Here is a 16,283-nt window from a genome sequence, read left to right on the forward strand (position 1 = left end):
TTAGTGGACATGAACTTGGGCAAACTCCAGAAAAGAGAAGGACAGGGAAGCCTGGCGTGCTGCAGTCCATGGGATCACAAAGAGTTTGGACACAACTTGGTGACTGAACAAAAATATACCCCTTGGGGCTTCCCTGCTGACTCGATGGTAAGCAATCTGCCTGCAATGCAGGAGACTTGGGTTTGATCCCTGGGTCAGAAAGATCCCCTGAAGAAGGAAATGGCTACCCACTCCATTATTCTTCACTAGTAAATTCCATGGACAGAAGAGCCTGGCGGGATACACTCCATGGGGTCACAAAGAGATGGACACAACTTAGTGACTAAACAACAATCACAGTATATCCCTTATCCTTAGGTCAATGCTTGTTGTAAAGTAGATACATATTCAATAAATATTCACTGAATGCATGTGTGAAAAGTCAGAGCCATGAATGACTTGCTGCTTCACACAGCTGGGAGAAATACTGATTCAGCCTCATGCAGTCTGCTCCCTTTAGAGTTCATATAAGGATTTACAGCCTTTGACAGTCTCAGCCACTTCTGGTTTTTGCACAACTGTACAAAGATTAAGAAAGAGTGCTGATAGTCTGAGAAGCCAGAATCCAATGTTACCTTTTTTTGTGACTTCTGTTAAAGAGCAGAGACATTACTTTGCCAACAAAAGTCTGTCTAGTCAAGGCTATGGTTTTTCCAGTGGTCATGTATGGATGTGAGAGTTGGACTATAAAGAAAGCTGAGCACCCAAGAATTGATGATGTTTTTGAACTGTGGTGTTGGAGAAGACTCTTGAGAGTCCCTTGGACTGCAAGGAGATCCAACCAGTCCATCCTAAAGGAGATCAATCCTGGGTGTTCATTGGAAGGACTGATGTTGAAGCTGAAACTCCAGAACTTTGGCCACCTGATGCGAAGAGCTGACTCATTTGAAAAGACCCTGATGCTGGGAAAGATTGAGGTCAAGAGGAGAAGGGGACGACAGAGGATGAGATGGTTGGATGGTATCACCGACACTATGGACATGAGTTTGAGTGAACTCCGGGAGTTGGTGATGGACAGGGAGGCCTGGCGTGCTGTGGTTCATGGGGTCGCAAAGAGTTGGACACAACTGAGCGAATGAACTGAACTGAACTGATGAACTTGAGGAAGCCACATCACTCTAGACTTCTGTTTTCTCATTACTAAAATGAGAACTTTCCCAGCAAGTTCTCCTATTAGCAGAAATTAAGTCAGATATTAGATGTGAAAGAATGAATTGTAAATTCCTACCAAGTGCATGATATTATCATTACAATACAAGCAATTAGTGGCCACAAAGTAAAACTCCAGATCCTAAAGCAAATGTTTGATAAGGATCATCTCCAGCCTCCTTCAGGCCCTAAAGCCCTTAGATCTCCTTAATATCCACCCAGGTACTCCTCTTTTTGTCCTTAACTAAACATTGTAGGGACTTCTTGGGTATAAAAAGAACTATGAGCCTAGAGCTATGATAATATAACCAAAGTTTGCTGCAAATGAAAGAGCTAGAATTCAAGGCATTTAGAAGCTCAGAATAAACAGACTAATTGGAGGAATGAAATATCCATTAGTCTAAATGAATATTTCTATAAAGCTGCATGTTAGACATTGATAAAAAGAGATGATTAAATGCAGAATTAACCAAGATTAATTATTTTAATCAAGAGATTAATCACGATTATATCTTTACATTAGTTTACTCTGCTGATGTTTGCTCAGCAATCTGAGGGGAAATCTGTTCATTTATCACCTTCGTGTTTGAAAATCAGCCCATATTTTATACAGCCTCCCATCTACCATCATTAACCTCTTTGTAAACAGAAGCTCCTAAACAGATAAATAGTATTTGAGAAGAATGTGCATGGGGCCAAGAACACAGAGCTCTATGCCAGGGGTCTGGAGTCAAAGCTGAATTCTCCAAAACGTTTGAGGGATGGGCTGACAGAAGCGATGGGTAAAGTTTAGAGATGGTGGTTTGTATGAGCATGAGAAAGCACAGTAGCTGGTAGAAATGGAGCAGGAAAGGACTCTGGCTCTGGGAAACTAAAACAGCCCAGTGCCAAATGAGATATTAGGAAGTGTGAAGACAGATCTGGATCATGTAGCTCCTTGATACCTTCACATGTTCCTTCATCTCCAGGTCTTGACAGATGAATTTGCTGATAACCATCCAAACTCGTTCTCTCTGGGGCTCCATATTCTTAGTGAAAAGTCCTAACATTTACTCAGTGTTCATACAAAAAAACTGGACTAATTCCTAATATGGGTGTCTGTACTACTTCCCCAACCAATCAGTATGTATGTTATATTTATATTGACATAGTTCATATATATTCATATATATACAATATTTACATATTCTTATATTAATGCATGCTATGTATACATACATATGTGAATATTATTATATATGCATATGCAATTGCTCTGTCTTAGATAACAATTCATCCTCTTCAATCATGGCTTGCATTTCTTACTTGGGTCATGCTGGCTGGATTGGAAACTGGTAGGAATCACTACTAAATTAATTAAATTTGAGAAAAATATGCCACATTGGACAACTCCTGTATTTTTTCTTCCAACAGAAGTTTATTAAATACTTGTTGTACATCACAGCTTCCCAGGTGGCTCAGTGGTAAAGAATCCACCTGCCAGTGCCTAAGACACAGGTTTGATCCCTGGTCCAGGAAGATCCCCTAGAGGAGGAAATGGCTCCCTATCCAGACAGAGGAGCCTGGCAGGCTACCGTCCATGGATCACAAAGAGTCAGACATGACTTAAAGGCTGAACAACAACATTGTATAGCAGGCTTTATGGTTTAACTGAGCAGTGCTTTTGATGGATATATTCTGTGGTTAACTCTTAATATAAAGTACTACCACCATATAAAGTACAATCTTAATTTATATTTTGCCAAAGAAAAACTGAGTCCTGGTGAGTTTAAATAACTGGAACAAAGTCTATAGGTAAATCTGGGGAGAATTGAGATCTTAACAATTATTGAGTCTTTTGATCCATGAACATGGTATACTTCACTATTTAAATCATCTTTAATTTCTTTCAATGATGTTTTGTGGTTTTCAGTGTGTAAGACTTGCATTTATTTTGTTAAATTTACTCACAAATACTTTATTTTTTTATACTATTTTGAATGGAATTGCTTTCTTAATTTCATTGAGATTGTCTTTTGTTGATATAAAGGAATTGCAGTAGATTTTTGTATGTTAGTTTTGCATTCTGTGACCTTGCCAAACTTGCTCATTAGTTCTAGAAGTTTTGTGTGTTGTGGGTATTCCCTGAAATTCCCTACACATTGAACAACAACATGAACAACAAAAGGTATATAAATTGTCTTTAGATATTTATAACTCAACTTTACCTTGCCTTAAGCAGCTCCTGACTTACATAGTATCTAAAGGAGATCAGCCCTGGGTGTTCTTTGGAAGGAATGATGCTAAAGCTGAAACTCCAGTACTTTGGCCACCTCATGCGAAGAGTTGACTCATTGGAAAAGACTATGATGTTGAGAGGGATTGGGGGCAGGAGGAGAAGGGGATGACACAGAGGATGAGATGGCTGGATGGCATCACCGACTCGATGGACATGAGTTTGAGTGAACTCCAGGAGATGGTGATGGACAGGGAGGCCTGACGTGCTGCGATTCATGGGGTTGCAAAGAGTTGGACACGACTGAGTGACTGAACTGAACTTAACTGAACTGAATGAAGTATCATTTTGTGCCCTTCAGAATCTGAAATCCTTCATTAACTCTCAGAGTTCATCCCCACTCCCAGAATGTTCTTATTCCCCAAAGACTTTCTCTCATTCGGGTTTGGTGATTCCAGTCTGCATCTGGCAGCTTGGATCTTGGATTTGGCCCTCCCCATAGACTGAGGCTGAATGATTAAAGACATGACAGGCAGCCAATTGGCAAGATGGGAAGAATGAAAATTAACATCCCCGAGAGCTGACTGTATACAAGTCACTATGCTGGACGTTTTCACGTGGTTTTTGATTCACTGATCACAACCACACTTAATGAATAGCAATTATTATTCCTGCTTAACAGACAAAAATTTTTCACATCTGATTTCAAGTCTGAGTTTCGCAGAACTTAATTTGTCTATTAACAGAGAGTTAGTGTATGAAGGAGACTAGATATCAAACCATGTCTTCACTCAAAAGCTTTCTATACTAACTCTGAAAAATTACCTTTTCCATATCCATGGACACAATGTTGATTATCATAAAACTTCATTAGTGGGGCATTTTTAGATCCATTTTACAGATGAGGAAACCAAGGCTTGCGCAGAGTTATACAGTTACAGAGAACTCAGAACAGGATGTGAGCTCAAATATTTCTGATCTTTTCATGATACATTTTTGTTCAATGACTAAGTATGTGGAATCTGCAGTCAGACTTTCTGAGTTCTATTCTGTGCTCCACCAGTTTCTAAGTGGGTGACCTTAAACAAGTTGCTTAACATGGTATGATTATATTTTTCCTCAGTGGGGATAATTATAATACTTCCTTGTGAAGTTGTCCCGAGGATCAGTTGAGACTATATATAATGTACATATGGCAGGTAACATATAAGATGTTATTATTATGATTAAGAATAAATATATCCTTCCTTAGTTACCTGATTTCTAGGGAAGAAAATAAAGACTTTTCATGAAAAATTTCAACATAAACCTTTTTTTTTTTTTTTTTTTGGTGTATGTTCCCTTATCTCTTTCCTCTCACAAATAGGACTAGGTTGGGAGTTGTAGGAAGCCCTGTGTCAAGGTCTTGTTCTGCCACCAGAGCAGAATCAGTTGTGGGAACCTCCAAAGTCTTCTTGCTCTCTTTGGCATCCAGAAGTAAGCTTCCATGCTATGGGCATCGTGACACAGGTTTGTATTAATACTTAAAGCATTTCTACTTCAGGTTAGGATCTTGACATAGGTTTCCTTTCAATGCACGTTCTACTAGGTAGGCTGGGTTCCAGATACTTTTCAGTTTCTCTACCAGTCAGGAAAAATCTCAGAGACAGAGTTGGATAGTCAGTTCCTAAAGCTTTCACCGAGTTAGAAAACACATTAGCAATCATTTTTCTGACCCTCTGCTTCCTTATCATTAAAATAAGGAATAGCCAGGCTTACCAGGAAGCATGAATGAAATAATGTATATTATATGCTAAGACTGAGTGCTCCCTGTGGGATAGAGCTGTAATATTCTGTAAGAGTTCTGACTTGAGAATTAGGACACCTCAGTTCTCACATAGCTATGAATTTTCTGTGTGTTTTTATGTGAGCTGCTTGCCCTTGCTGGCTGACATTTTTTTTTCTATATAATTAATGATTGGGATTTTATACATGCTTAATGTTTCTTCCCCCTCAATCTGCATAAGCAAATCCTCCATTCATCCATCACACATTTTTATTTAAGTACCTACCTACAACCAAGATTCTTGGTGGCTCAGTGGTAAAGAATCTGCTTGCAATACAGGAGACCCAGTTTCGATCCCTGGATTGGGAAGATCGCCTGGAGGAGGAAATGGAAACCCACTCCAGTACTCTTGCCTGGGAAATCCCATGGAGCCTGATAGGCTGCAGTTCATAGGGTTACAAAGAGTTGGACATAACTGAGCTACTAACACCACCCAAGAACTGATGATACCAGAATGAGTAAGATTGACCTAAAGGAACTCTATGCTCTTTGGATATGACCTATATGCATTATGGGAGCAAGGGAAAAAGGAAATAACTAATTGTTTTGAGAGGAGCTGGCCATGGCTCAGAAAGCAGTTCAGTTCAGTCAGAAAGCAGGTGATATCTAAAATGAGCCTTGATCTAGTATAGGGTGTCCAGTTGAGAAGGAAGTTCCCAAAGAAGATGCTTATGATTTTACTCCAGATTCTGCATAACTCAAATTGTGCTGTGATGGATCCAACCAGAAATGGAAAATTGCCATTATCTGAGGGACTTTTGGAAAATATTCTTTTAAAATTTTACTTATTTGTGGCCATGCTGTGTCTTTGTTGCTGTGCACAGGCTTTCTCTAGTTGCAGGACACGGGCTTCTCACTGTGGTGGCTTCTCCTGTTGCAGAGCACTAGCTCTGGGGTACAGAGGCTTCAGTAGTTGTGGTGTGTGAGCTTTATTGCCCTGTGGCAGGTGGAATCTTCCCAGACCAGGGATCAAACCCATGTTCCCTACATTGGATGGTTGATTCTTAACCACTGGGCTAACAGGGAAGTCCGTGGGTCCAAGTACATCCCCAAATAAGATCAGGGTTTGCCTCTCAGTTTCACTCCAAGTATCAAGTGGATTTGGTATATTGATTCTAGCTTATGTGTCTAACATAGAGCGAACCATAAGCCAATGTCTTAAGGAAAGATGTATAGGTCTGGGGATATGGAATAAGCAACAAATAAACAATGCTCTTATGCTTTCAGCTAATTTTCTGGGATTCAAAGAAAGATTTGAGCTTCTCTGAGGCAGGGAAACCAATGTCCATTGCCCATTGGTAGGCCTGAGGGAGACTATGGCTCTAAGGCATCATAGGTCTTGAAATTCCTGCCAAGTTGGAGATATGCTTACCTGACAGATGTCCTCCATACCGCTGAGAGTGGTGTTCTCCTAAGCGGTGGGGTGGTGGCGGTGGTGCTGCTGATGAAACTGCAGTTGTCCCTAAGATGTACAAAAATTATTCATCTATCTTGTTTGGCTGTCCCCCCAGTTTTTTCCCGCATTTTTAACACTATAATTTTTCCTTACGGAGTTACTCTTTTTTATTTTTCCATTCCATGTAATTCAAGTAGAGCTGATTCTATCTGTGGTCTGGGAACCCCATCTGTGGTTATGTGACCCAAGCCTGGTCAGTCAGAAAACTGCATCCCTCTTGACAACAGTGATCACAGAATATCCCAGAATGCTCGCTAAAGTGGCTGGGAGAGAGGTATGCTCTTATAATAAGAATGATGGGAAGAAAAGAAGCAAGCCAGGGGTTTAGCCTGCTCTCAGGCACTGCGAAGAAAGAACTTGCCTGAGAATGCAAACAACACTGAGGAAACAAAACTGAGAACAATCACTACCACTGCTGATGCTGTTTTAGCATTCATATGCACTTCTGCCCGAAGTTCTTGCCCACCTTGGACTTTGCAACTGTGTGAACCAATAAAGTTGCTTGAGGTTAGTTTTCTGTCCCTTGAATGTTGTTCCTGATTTAAACAATGATGTTCTTATTTTTGAAGCTCGGGGCATGGTGTTAGTTGCTCAGTCGTGTCTGACTGTTTGTGACCTCCTGGACTATAGCTCACCAAGCTCCTCTGTCCATGGAATTCTCCAGGCAAGAATATTGGAGTCTGCAGCCATTCTCTTCTCCAGGAGATCTTCCCAACCCAGGGATTGAACCCAAGTCTCCTGCACTGCAGGTGGATTCTTTACCATCTGAGCCACCAGGCGAAGATCACTGGGGCATAGAAAGTGGGAGATAAGTGGGAGATACTTCTGATATGCATTTCCCTATTATCTCAAAGAATTTCTCTCTTCCCAGGATACTGGTCCAGCTTCACAATCCAGACAAACATTTTTCTCCATAGGACTTCCGAACCATTTTCCAACCTGTGCTTCCAGGGCTCCCTTGTCTATAGAATTCTCCTCCCACGACTTTTTTGCTGCTTCTTTTTAAAAATAACTCCCATCTGCTCGTCTGCCTCCTGCTCTTCCTTCTGTTTCCACATTTTTGAGCTTCCCCGGTCGCTGTCCCTGGCCCTGAGAAAGCTTTGGAGATTACCTCTTAGACCCATTCCTCCCAGCTGGGCTTTCCTTCTGTCCAATTTTTAACTCTCCAAATCACAGGCTTCTCTTTCCTTGGCTCAAAGAATGACCCATCAAAAAAATTTGGCTGCATTTCTGAATTCACTCAAACTCTTTATAAAGCCATAGATTTCTAGACATAACTTTTCGACATCCTGACAATGAATGGCTAATCAGAGAACTTAGCCTACACAAATCGTAAGGAGAGATGTCTCTTTGTATTGGTTTAAGCTTGGAGAAAAGCTGAACTCCAAGGCTCTTAACTGATAGGAATTGGTTAAATCCAAACTATGATAATTCTGGATAATAGCTCAGATGGTAAAGAATTTGCCTGCATTGCAGGATACCTCAGTTCAGTACCTGAATTGGGAAGATCCCCTAGAGAAGAGAATGGCAACCTACTCCAGTATTCTTGCCCAGAAAATCTCATGAACAGAGGAGCCTGGCAGACTACAGTTCATGGGATCGATAAGAGTTGGGCATGACTGAGTGACTAACACTTTCAGTTTTTTCAAACTACAATAAAGACAATACTTACTGAAAATGTATTGTGAGTTATTTTGGGGGGCTAAGCACTTCTACAGGCTTCCATTTCTTCTTCAGAAAGATTTGCTAGGTATTATAATTACCTCCATTTTGAGGATGAGAAAAGTGAGATAGAGAAAAGTTAAGAAATTTGCTCAAGGTCACACTGCTAATGGCAGTTATGGTATTCATCTGTGGGGTTCATCCAAATATGCTTGGATTTCTGCTTTTGTAGATACAAGGAATCATGGGACTTCCCTGCCCTGTGGAAATCGGTATTCACCTTTCCCATCAGCAAAGACTTCAGATGGTGGCAGTTTCATGAGCCCGGTGAACACGACATATATGACACAGCATGTTGTTGTTAATCCCCAAGTCATGTACAACCCTTTGCAATCCCAGATTCCACTGTCCATGGGATTTCCCAGGCAAGAATAATGGAGTGGGTAGTCATTCCCTTCTCTAGGGAATCTTCCTGATGCAGGGATTGAAACTGCATCTCCTGCATTGCAGGTGAATTCTTTACCACTGTGCCACCAGGCATGGAGGCTCCCAATGATGCTTAATGAATATATAAAAGAAGCAAGAAATAAAACTTTATTGCTTTGAGCCTCAAAAACGTGTGGCATTTTAAAAATTTCTGATCTATGACCTACACAATTTAACTGATATATTAGTAGAGTCACAATTAGAAGCTCTGATAATTTGGTTTCAAAGCCACACATTTAGCGATTCTCTCTTCTCTGTAAAATGTAGGAGAAACTGGGAACCCCAGAATGACTGAGCACCCCCTGGAAGTTTTCAGGATACAGCATCTCTGTAACATCCAGGCTGTCTAGTCTCTCAGCAACAGAAGCTTCGTCCTTGTGAGCACAGATCTGAACACCATCCTCCACTGCTCTCTACTCACAGTTCCACCATTTTGGTAACAGAGCATTGTGTCTCCAGCTTTCCTGACTTTCTTCTTCCATTTCTATATTGTTGTTCAGTGGCTCAGTCCTGTCCAGATCTTTGGGACCCCATGGACTGCAGCACTCCAGGCTTCCCTGTCTTTCAGTATCTCCCATAGTTTGCTCAAACTCATGTCCATTGAGTCAATGGTGCCATCCAACCATTTCATCCTTTGTTGCCCCCTTCTCCTCCTGTCCTCAATCTCTCCCAGCATTAGGGTATTTTCTAATGAGTTGGCTCTTCGCATCAGGTGGCCAAAATACAGGAGCTTCAGCTTCAGCATCAGTCCTTCCAATGAATATTTAGGTCTGATTTCCTTTAGGATTTACAGGTTTGATCTCCTTGCTGTCCAAGGGAATCTCAAGAGTCTTCTCCAGCACCACATTTTGAAAGCATCAGTTCTTTGGTGCTCAGTCTTCTTCATGGTCCAAAATCTGTACATGACTACTGGAAAAACCATAGACTATGGTTTGACTATGCAAACCTTTGTCAGCAAAGTGATGTCTCTGCTTCTTAATACACTGTCTAGGTTTGTCATAGCTTTTCTTCCAAGGAGCAAGTGTCTTTTAATTTCATGGCTGCTGTCACGGTCCACAGTGATTTTGGAGCCCAAGAAAATAAAGTTTGTCACTGTTTCTATTTTTGCCCCATCTATTTTCCCATAGTGTCTGGTGACCTGGGATGTCTCCTTACTCATGTGTGTGCTGTGCTTAGTCAGTCAGTCATGTCCAAGTCCTTGTGACCCCGTAGACTGTAGCTCCTCGGTCCATGGGGATTCTCCAAGCAAGAATACTGGAGTGGGTTGCCATGGCCCAGGGATCGAACCCAGGTCTCCCGTACTGCAGGCAGATTCTTTATCATCTGAGCCACCAGGGAAGCCCTAGAATACTGGAGTGGGTAGTCTGTCCTTTCTCCAAGAAATCTTTCCAGCCCAGGAATGGAACCAGGGTCATGACTTTTCCTTTCTATCCTCTTTGCTTGTGCTGTTCCTTCAGAGGATGACTTCTATAAACTGCACTCTCTCTCTATCTTGCATTTTAGGCTCCTAAAATTAATGTCTGCTTGGTTCAGAAAATTATGAGCCATGTTGCAGGCCATTTACCATAGATTTATAGATGAGGAGGTCAAGTGTTTATCCTGTTCCAATCATCTACCAAGAAGCCTGGGTAACCTGTAAACCAAACCTGTGTGTGTGTTAGCCACTCATTAGTGCCCAATTCTTTGCAACCCCATAGACTGTAGCCCACCAGGCTCCTCTGTTCATGGAATTCTCCAGATAAGAATACTGGAGTGGGTTGCCATTCCCTTCTCCAGGAGATCTTCCCAACCTAGGGATCTGCCTTGCAGGCACATTCTTTACTGTCTGAGATACTAGGGAAGAGGTCCATATAAAAAATTCTTCAACAAAATATATGTAAGTCAAGTCTATGCTACACAACTTACACAGAGCTACAAGCCAGTTATATCTAAATAAAACTGGAAAAAAATAATAATGAGAAAAAGTCTTTCAAAAGGAAGTTTGTGGGCGGTGTTAGAATTAATGAGACTTTCCACAGTGGAGCAGCATCACCAGCAGGCATTTTGTTAGGCTTGTCCAGAACGTTGACCCTGCAGCAGCCAATGGCCCTCTTTTTCTTCTTTAGCTGGCCTTTACCTGCTCTTACGCCCCTTCCCCACCTCTGTGCATAGTCAGTAGACTGTTACCTGGCAGGCTGACTCCATCCAGGGACCTGACTTTTCTGAAAATAAGTTTCAGTCTACAGAGGAGAAAGTCTGGCTTCCAAATTTGTTCTTGAAATGAACCTGATCTCTATGCTTCTAAAATTAAAATTTAATTACACAGATTCTACATGAATATCTTCTCCATGCAACAGATTACCAAAATAGAGATAATTCTAAAGTTCCTTTTGACCAAGAATCTAAAGCTGAATCTCAGCCTGTCTCATTCCTGGTGATAAACAGGTTGCCAGTTTTGTAAACGCTCTCTCCCTTTCTCTCTTATATATATGTGTGTGTGTGTGTGTCATGTCTGACTCTTTGCAGCCCTATGGACTACAGCCCACCAGGCTCCTGTGTCCATGGGATTCTCCAGGCGAGAATATTGGAGTGGATTGCCATGCCCTTCTCCAGAGGATCTTCCCGACCCAGGGATCGAACCTGTGTCTCTAATGTCTCCTACATCGGCAGGTGGGTTCTTTACCACTGGCAGTATTGGAGTCTAGTTGCTATTTCTTATGCTATTTCTTATGTCACTGCCCAACTCCACATCTTCACAGGTGGACCAACTCAAATATCAAATTTCCTACCAAGCTTTCCCTGTTTTCTCCAGCCAAGATTCATCTCTTCACCCTCTGAACTCTCACAGTCTCACCATTCTTCCCTAATCACTCTCTATAATGTATCTCAGTTCTCATTGTTTGAATTTTAGGGACCAAGTGAGCATAAGAGTTATACTTAAGGTGTTTGGAGTCAAGCAGTTCTGAATTTGAGTCTTCATTCTGCCAGTTAATTCTGTCTGATCTTATGGCTTTTTGTCACATTGTTTCTCAACAAGTCTAAAATATTTTATATTTTAAAAGAATTTTTATAGGCCTCCCCCAAAGTTATTTAACTTCCTGAACCTTTGATTCACAAAATTTGAATAATAGACCAACCACAGAGGTTGTGTAAGGATTGGCTATTAAACTAAAGCACTTGGCATCAAGTTTGTGACAATAAATGGGGGCTATCTCCATTAGATATCTCTAGCATTATTTGTTCAAGTGAATTACCATTTATTATGTTCTTTTCTAGTTTCATAATACAACTGTGTAAGGAGGCAGAATGCCTCTTCTGGTTACAAAGCTAGTTACTTAAACTCTCTGTGCCATGGTTTTCTCACCAAAACCTTCATTTATCCCTGAGTTCACCATATATTGATTGAGTGCTTGTTCTGTGCCAAGGCCCAGTGTTTAAACCTGGGGGAAATAAAGAAGGACAAAATGACAGGCTACCATGTCATCATGGAACTTGCATTTTAATTGGGAAAATGGGAAGAAACCAAAATTCCACATAAATTGTAAAGCTATTCCTAAGATGAACACTTGAAAGAAAGATACATGGTATGTGATGGGGGAATTTGGCTTAAATAGGGAGTTCTGCTGGGAAAACTGAACTGAGTTCTGAAGTATTGGTGAGAGGTAAGTAGAGAAATAGAGGAATGAAGCTCAGGGAGACTTTGGTGAGAGCATATGCAAAGGCCCTGGGGTTGTGGAAGCATGTTGCTTGGGAAGGCCTCTCTGGCAAAATTGAGAGAGTGTGTCCTCCAAGATGAAACAGAACAGGTGGTCAAACACACTCAGACTTTCCTTCAGGAAGTGGTCCTGGATAGGTAAAATGAAAATAAGAGGGGTCTTTGAGTCTCTCTTAGGGTAGAGGATAGGATCCAGCCCCTTTACATCTGTGGGTTGGAGAAAAATAATTCTGTACATTCCTGGTTTTTTTTTTTAATATTATTTATTTATTTGGCTGTGCAGGGTCTTAGCTATGGTACGCAGGATCTTCAGGACCCTTTTTAGTTTCGGCATGCAGAATCTTTAATTTCTGCACACAAACTGTTAGATGCAGCATGTGAGTTCTGCATCTCAGGGATCAAACCTGGGCCCTCTTCATTGAGAATGCAGAGTCTTAGCCACTGGAGCACCAGGGAAGTCCCTGTGCATTCCTATATGATGGAAATCATGTTACTCCTGAGCCTCTCACAGGAGACACTAGTAAATATCTCTGTTGGGCAATGCTTCTCCCCTATCATGTAGAGTTTCATTTTCCTATTAGTGTGAGCATTTATTTTGATTTGTTCACAATAAAAGCTCATGAATTTGTATTCTATCCATTCAAGAATTTGTGATACTAAAAAGAGAAATTTAGTTGACATTTGGAAGCACGTAAGAAAGTTCTCAAGCCACTTTAGAAGCATTCAATTAGATGCAAACAATTACTAGGCTAATTATAAATCATTCCTACCTATTCATTAAAGCAGGTCCAAGATGCTAGTTAAAAGTAATAAAGCTGTATCTCTTTGCAAACAGTCTATAACTCAGGATGTTGCTAATTCAAATTAGCCTCCCCCTCAATCAAGAAAATTACTGAAGTGTGTTGGCTTGCTCTTTTTAAAATTAAATGGAACATCTTTTCTTCTGATTATATAAGTGCACCTACAATGTAATAAACTTAGAAAATTTAGAAGAAGATAAGGGGAAAAAATTCACCCAGCTTGTCTATATATAATCATTCTAAGCACATCCATGTATTCCTTCCAATCTCTTCCTAAATATAATTCGACAAATCAATGGGTGAATAGAGGCATGGATAGGAGAACAGGTGGATAGTCAAACTGATGATCAATAGATACATGAATAGATACGCAGATTGATTTTCTAAAAATAGCAGTCATAATGTATTAGAGATTATTCATTCTCACCAATTATCCATGTATTCTTCCATATGTACATCTCTCCACTTTATTTATTTATTTTGGCTGTGCCACAAGGCATGGGAGATCTAGTTCCCTGCCTAGGGATTGACCTTTGCATTGGAAGTGTGGAGTCTTAATCACTGGACCACCAAGGAAGTCCCTCTCTACTTTCTTTAAAGTTAGTTGGGACAGGAGACACCTGGTAGAAAGAATGGAGGGTACTGATGCACACCTTTCCCAGTCTGACATCAAAACTCCCTTTGCTATCAGCTCCATACTATCTCTGCCTCATTTGTCTTATGCTAGAAGTATCCCTGAGTCCCTGGTTTTCTCATCAAAGTAGAGCTATGTCATCTGGACCTGACTGGGACAAGAGTAAGAAGCAAACGTTTGCAGAATTAGGCCATTGAGATGCAAGAGTTGTTTATCAGTACAGCATGCCCCAGCCTATCCTGACTACAGACTCTGCATACACTGATGCATATTCTATTATTAGTCATTTTACATTATATCATAAGCAATCTCCTATGTCAATACATATTTCCTAAAATGTAATTTTAACGGCCGTGCAATATTCATTTATTCATTCATCATGTGGTTGTACCAGAATTTTTTTTTTTTTTTTACGGTTTTAGTCTCTGTGGTTTTTATTTTTACATAAGGATACATTCCTAGAAAATAATTTCTAAAATTGTAACTTTTTTTTAAGTTTTTGATCTGTTCGACAGTGCCTTCCAGAAATCTGTGCCAGTTTCTCACGTAGTCTAAGGGAATGCTACTCTGATGGTATTCTTAACAAAACAGAGCATTAATATTTAAATAATCTTTGCCAACTTGATAGGTGGCCATGACACTTCTTTTTAATTAAATATTTATTACTAATGAGGCTAGAACATCATATATCTGCCATAGGCTTCTGGTTTCCTTTGTGAATTACTATTTCTTCAGCCTGAGATTTCCTATCTCCATACCATCTTTATCTAGATAACTCCCACATATCTTTTTTAAGGCTCAGCTTAAAATCATTTCTTCCCAGAGACCATCACAGACTCATCCAAATAAAGTTGTTCCCTGTGCCATACCTCATGAATATCAATATTAATAACACTTTCTGTAAATATTTGTTTCAACATCTGACTTCATTGGCAGACAGGGGTCATTTCTGACTTACTTGTTCACTACTGTCATGGTGCTTGGCCATATGAGATGAGTAATACACGTTTGCTTAATAAATAGATTGACTGATAAAGATAATAGCTATACTTATGATATTAATAACAATTCCTTATGGAAAAAGGATGCAAAACTGATAATTGATTATAAAGGTGAAAATTGCAAAGAGGATGGCACAATGGTGGAAATTGCTACAGCAGTGATCTTTATATGGATGAAGGTGTTTACATTAGTGGTAAGGATCTGGTGAAAGAAAGTGTTAGTGGCTCAGTTGTGTCCCACTCTTTTGTAACCATATGGACTGTAGTCCACCAGGCTCCTCAGTCCATGGAATTCTCCAGGCAAGATACTGGAGTGAGTTGCCATTCCCTTCTCCGGGGGATCTTGCCAACCCAAGGATCAAATCCAAGTCTCCTGCATTGCACATAGATTTTTTACGATCTGAGCCATCAGGGAAGGATGTGATACTGATTTTCATCGTAATAGTGACTACTGTCATGGTGATGATAAAGATGCTCCCCTGATGATAATGATAGTGTTGAAGCTGATAAGAATGATGGATGTGTTGATGGTGATTAAATCAATATTTGCCAAAGCTTATTGGGTGTTTTGGTTTTTTTAAAACCAATCTAAAGATCCCTTTGGTCTGCTATTATTTTGGGGTTTCCAGGTGGCACAGTGGTAAAGAATTCACCTGTCAATGCAGGAATCGCAAGAGACATTGGTTCAATCACTGGGTCAGGAAGATCCCCTGGAGTAGGAAATGGCAACCCAATTCAATATTCTTGCCTGGAAAACTCCATGAACAGAGAAGCCCGGTAGGCTACAGTCCATGGGATCACAGAGTCAGACATGACTGAGCAGCAGGCATGGCACTGCTGCTATTATTTACTAGATGAATGGCCTCGGGAAAGTACCACCTTATACATACCTCATGTCCTCATCTGTTAAACGATGGTGTTTTGCAGAAAGTTTTCACTTTCATCTCAGGTTCAAAGGATTTGTTAATCAAATAAGCCACTGGTTTTATATAAATAAATAATACAAATATTTATCAGAGAATTATCTAGCTTACTTTCAACATACTAACATTAAAAGAAAACAGAAAAAGAAAGAGCAGAGACTACATTACCAAATTGGGTTTTAACCAACATCCAGACTCAAACAGCGCTGGGAAGTCCCTGGAGTTCCATCTGGGAACTCCAGGCAGTGTCTGGGCTCCGTGGGTGAGACTTCAAAGATTGCTGTTCAGTTTACTCAAACTCTGGGAGTTGGCGATGTCCATTGAGTCAATGATGGACACAAATTGATATCACCATGAATCTGTGACCAAATTGCAAGCCTGGTTTTATGTTAATGCTGT

This window comes from Bos javanicus, chromosome 25, assembly GCF_032452875.1.
Source record: "Bos javanicus breed banteng chromosome 25, ARS-OSU_banteng_1.0, whole genome shotgun sequence".
Taxonomy (NCBI): domain Eukaryota; kingdom Metazoa; phylum Chordata; class Mammalia; order Artiodactyla; family Bovidae; genus Bos; species Bos javanicus.